The following is a 6,007-nucleotide window of genomic DNA, read 5'->3' as shown; positions in this document are numbered from 1 at the left end:
TTCCCGAGTAAAGGGTGAGTCCCATGCGTCAGCTTGGACTGGCTGAAAAGGAAAGGGGAAACTGTACAAGGCATTTTTCACGCATTTACGGGACAGTCTGACACCTGCCCGGTGCTGGAAGGTCGGAAGGAGAAGTGTTATAAGCGAGTCGATCGGGCTCGACGACCGGGAGAAGCAAAATGAAATCCGGATTTGGCCGAAAAAGAAGCTCCTGGAGCGAACTACTCATTATTGTGTTGCCCCAACCCAAGGAAGAGCACTTGGTGAGGAGCATTGTTTTGAGGTAGGCTTAGCTGGTCTTTTCGGATGATCAGCCACACTGGGACTGAGACACGGCCCGGACTCCCACGGGGGGCGGCAGTGGGGAATCTTGGACAATGGGCGCCGAAGCACTTTTCTAATGCAATGATGTTTAGAATAAAAGCACATTCCGGCAGGAAAAAAAAAGAGTGTTGCACAAGTTACGCTAGAAGTTAGGTTTCAACTTGTTTTGGTTGAAAGGATATGAAAGCCTGACCCGGAAGAACAAAGGCAACTTGCCCAGGCTCCCTAATGGAATGTTTAACCGATCCATTCCGGATCGACCGAATTGGTACAGAAGTTGTAACATGGGAAAACCACGCTCTTGTATGAGGTGTGTTGCCATCGTCTCTTTCCCGCCAGGTTACGCGGCATGGATTCGTCGATTGACGAATCGGATCTTGCATAAGCCTGCGCTATCAAGTCAGGTGCTATAGGCGATGTCTCTCAAATGTAGGCCTTTGTACCGCGCACTCACATAGCTAAGGGAACTTTCATGTAGTTTGTGATTGGATGTAACTGTTAATATTTTCTCTCGAATAAATTAGAAAAGGGGGCAGGTTTTCTAATTGTTTGTGTTCGTACATTTTTTCATTATTGCTGAAATACACAGGACATATGGTTGTTCACGCCTCCACTATACTAGTTATGGAGAGGATTCGAACCCATATTTCCGTGCGACTTTCCTCTTAGTCGATATTATGATGGGAAGACCGAACAAAATTGAAAAAGTGGTTCTTACCGGGAGAGTCGCGTCGGAGACATCTTTATCTGAGGAGCGCGAAAACTCAAAAATCCATGGTTTCCCGGCTGGGGTATTGGGGGGGTATCGCCTCTCCGTCTTAGTTTGTATAGAGTCATCTTCCCTCCCATACTTGAGTAAGTACCTCAAAAACCTTTAAGTAAAGCTTGGGAACTATATCTTATGTTTTTTATCCTTCCTCTGTTGAGCTAGGAACCTACCCATTTTGTAAAGCTTCTCTCTGTTATTAAACCCGCCGACGAAATGACAAGATGAGGTGCCCCGGGCACCCCCATTTAGAAGGAAGGGTCGAAGGTTTTGGGCCTGTAGCTTTCCCCGTCCCCCCCTCGTCGGGCGGTGCTTGTGTGGGGGGTGCGCAACCAGAAATCGGGCTTGATACCCTTTTTGAGGATCTTTCTCATGACTATGACTATGAGTATAAAGATGATGGTTATGTCAAGCGGCTTCTTCTTTCTAAGGTTTTTAGCGACAAAGCTAGAAGAGATGTAAAACCTCCTGTTGCTAAACCTATTGTTAATAAAAAGCTAGTTGAAGAATGGTTCTCAGAAGTAGTATTGGGCGAAGAAGTGCTATTCCTGAAAGCGAGGTTTCAACTCTGCAGTCTTCCAATGATGCACTCACAACTCAAGTGGAAGCTCTCACCTCTATGGTGCAAGGTCAACAGGCTGATATCCAGACCTTGGTGGACTCTCACAAGTACTTACAAATACAAAATTCTGTGGATTTGGGAGCCATCATGTGCAAGCTGAACATTCCATTTCCTGCACTTTCTGAGGCTTTGAGGCCAAAAATACCAATTCCCCTACTCATGCCTGTCAACAAGACTAAGGGGGAGATATAAGCTAGGATTCAACAATCCAAAGATGCTGGTAAATTAAAGGATCCTAGCAAAACATCAACTCACACTGGTCAACGCTCTTCAAAAGCTCAATTATCTAAGGATGTTGGGAAAGACAGACTTCTAAAAGCTGCAAAGGGCCTTGTCAAGATCAAGAATTTAATGAACTTCTGTCAGTATTAAGAATGTCTCTTCACAAAAACTATGTAACCTACAAAAGAGTATTGGCCAATAACATCAACTTTATCAGAGTGGTGATTGTCAAAGTTTATAATTTTCTAGAGAAAAGGATAGTTGCAAATATGAATGACTGTGGCCTGGACATATGTCTACGTGTATCACCAATCTTCAAAAATTGAGAGTATCTGAGCTGGATGTAGTGATTGATAAGGTACATACAGTAATTCCATAGGACACTCAACTGCTAAAGGAACTCAAGAATGCTCAGATAACTGCTTTTCCTGAAGCCTATCTTCATCTAAGCAGGGGGATTGCCTACATCTGTTCACAATCCAGAAAATACAGATTCTTCACAGTTCCAAAGAATTGTGTAAGAAATAATGTGAGATAGATAATGACCCTTGAAACTGATCTCAAGACCAAGATAAAGAAGAAACCTGAAGATGAGGAAATGATCAGAATCTTGGGGAGATATCTTCAAAATGCAGAGACCATGTTGTCAACTTCACACTATAACTTAAAGGATGACAAGGATGATGATGAGCAGAAGAAAGGCGATCAACCACCTTCTAGCTCAAATCCAAGTCAAACATCTAGAGCAACTGGTAGCAAAGAGAAGAAGCAGGATGAGAAGAAAGGAGATGATAACAAAAAAGGAGAACTCAACAGCTTAAGTATGTTTGTAGTAATAATTAATTAACTGTAAAAGAAAGACAAAGCAATTATCAAACCACACTTAATCTTATTCAAAATTAACCGGGGTGTGCTACAAATCTAAGTTCTTGAATATTAAGAATTTAGCTTCTACTTGAGAAAATATAAAAAGATCTAGACTATTTTTATTACCTCTAGACAAATGACCTATGACATGCTTTATAGAATATCAGGCACAGTTTACAGGATTAACACTAAAGAGACTAATATAATTTATAAAGCTCTTTTATTTATTTCTATTCTAGGAACTACATATCTGCATATAATCTTTCAGGACTAATGCACTCTTTTGTCCAGTTCATCTCGACCTTTGATATTTGTACTCCTCAAGATGTATTTGTAGACTTTCCATTTAAATGATACAATGGTTTATTGACTGGTAAAATGACTTGTCGATATCTCCACATCGTGATATAAAATGACTTGTCGATAACTCCACATCGTGATATAAAATGACTTGTCGATAACTCCAAATCGCGATGTAAAATGACTTGTCGATAACTCCACATCCCGATATAAAATGACTTGTCAATAACTCTACATCGCGATAGAAAATGACTTGCCGATAACTCCACATCGCGATATAGAGTGACTTGTCGATATCTCACTTCTCTGTATGACTTCGCGATAAAGATATATGTATCTTGTAGAGACTTCTATATAGCTTCTATCTCTACATGACTTCTCTACAGGTTTGAACACTTTTCGATATGACTTCTCTATGACCTTGAACTGTTCTCGATATAATTTCTTGATATTACTTTATCTTTGACTTCTCGATATGCTAAATTAGAACATTTTTCAATCTACAACATTATTCTTTTCAAGCTATGTATCTTCATTATGAGACATGATCAGCCTTGATCTTTTTTCCGAAGTTTATTTCTTACCTTGATGGCTATTCATATAAAAATATTTTGGTCTAATGTTCTTATCATTTTTACATATTCAAATAATACATTTACAGATTACACAAATTATTGCAAGTCAACTAATTCTTCTGATCGTAAATATGACTGAGTATTGTTATGTTAAGGCATGTCTTGCACAACAACATGATCTTCTTTCATCCAAATCTTTATTAGGAGTTAGTTTTTAAAAATAATTTAATTATATCAATATTAGTAAATTCTTTTTGAATTTCAATAAGTTTAATTTTAGTATTTTTTTATGAATTTCAAAAGATTTTGAAATAAATAAATAAATTTTAAAATATAAAATTTCATTTCCGAATATTTTAAATTCTTGTTTGCACCCTTTATCGTTTATCATGTAACGAACTTAAGAGAAGTCTTTGATTAAAAAAACAAGTTGACTTATTAAGCACACATGCTTTGAAAGTCCTTTATTATGTCGACCAATATCAGACTAGAGAACTGCTTAGAGGTGGTCTAGTGGATACCTAATTTAATAAATTGGAAAAATTAAATTAGCTTTTACAACACTCAATGTAATACTTTATGTAGGAGTATATAATATATATATACAATTTACTCGCTGTGGAGCCCTACATCACCCTGCAGCAAAAAACAAAACAAGACTCCTGTGTATAGGAAGGATAGTCAAAACGATACGAGTTTGCAAATGTCCATTTTCGTATTTAAATTATTAAATTTAAAAATGGATAATATTTATTTTATTTTAAATACGAATTTATTTAATAACCCTATTGTATTGATTATGATTTCGGAACAAATTTTTACCATTATATTTATATATATATAATATTTTTACAGTTATATAAATTTGTATAATATATGTTTTCTTTCAAATGTGAATAATATCCATTTCTTTCGAATACGGATTATATCCTCCTTTTTTTCAAGTATAAATGCAATTTTTATGAACAGATATTGGATTTTTCGAATTTTCTTGACGGCCCTAGTGCATGGGAAGATCTAGGAAGGTGTAGGAGGCACAACGGGATATATGTCCTTCTTTAAATCAAATTTTATATTTTTTTTATTATTTTTTTAAAAATATATGAAAGTACTCATCTCAAAATTCTCAAAATTTGTCCGATATTTCTTAAACTAGAAAATCTGAATCTGCCCGTGGAGGCTGTTTTATATATCAACGTTTAAATTGTCAGTTACTCTGTATTTGAAAACTAAAAAAATTGTCGGCTATTCCGTATTTAAATATTAAATATACATAATCCATTAAGCTGGGCTTTTCTAATAAAATATGAAGTGAGATTTGAGAAGATATATATTGATTTTCGCAATTTACTTATGCTGCGTATATATGCACATGGACTTCAAAATAAAATAAATGCACATGGTTGATTAAGGAAAAAATATTTGTTAGAAAACACAGAGAAAAATATTTTACTCTAAATAAATCCACATGAGAGACGGGGCCTGGACTGTTGCCGCTTATTTTTGGTGTCGGTCTCCAATTTTACAATTACCTGCCAAACGAACTACAAATAAAGTCAGGAAAATTAATCCAAATATGACTCTCTTTTTTAATCATAAACAGGCAGATTGTCCTTGAGATATCCCTCCAAAAGAAAAAAAAAAGCAAAAAAATGTTTTTTTAAAAAAAATCAAATGAAAATAAATGTTAGTCAAGATAATTACCTCTTTGTTTATTTTCAAGTACATTTAGCAAAAAAATAAATAAAATCTATTAATCAATAACATTTTAGATCCATTCTCTATTTTAGCTTATAATTTTCGCTAAGCACTTCAGTCACGTAAATATGTAATACAGTATAGATGATAGTAGATCTCTTTTTGAGGCACGTGCATCAATTAATTTTATAATTTGCCAAAGCTAATTCCTATTTTTTGAAATAAATTTAAAAGTCAAATAAACTCGATTTAGACAAATAGTCAATGTTTCACAAGTTGCCCCATAATCCATTTCGTAATTTTTATTGAATTTTGGTTTTTAATCTTGGTTTTCGGTTTTAATTGAAGATTAAAATTTGGTTTCAATAATTATTGAAATATTTCGGTTCGGTTTTTGGTAGAATTTTTTCCTCCCATTCGGTTTGTTTAACCGGAAAAAAATTGATTTCATTTTCGATTAACCGAATGCACAATCTATATGTTACGTCCAGATTCCTTCGGGGAGATGTAACAGGCTTCGGCTGCCTTGAAGGTGGTTTCGGAAGATACCTGAAAATGAAGAGAATGCGAGGGTTTGTACACCTGATTCACCTCCGGCGTGAGAATAATAATCCGGTTGTAAATGTGAGATAA

Source organism: Apium graveolens, chromosome 10, assembly GCF_009905375.1.
Source record: "Apium graveolens cultivar Ventura chromosome 10, ASM990537v1, whole genome shotgun sequence".
Lineage (NCBI taxonomy): Eukaryota > Viridiplantae > Streptophyta > Magnoliopsida > Apiales > Apiaceae > Apium > Apium graveolens.
This window is presented reverse-complemented; position numbering follows the sequence as displayed.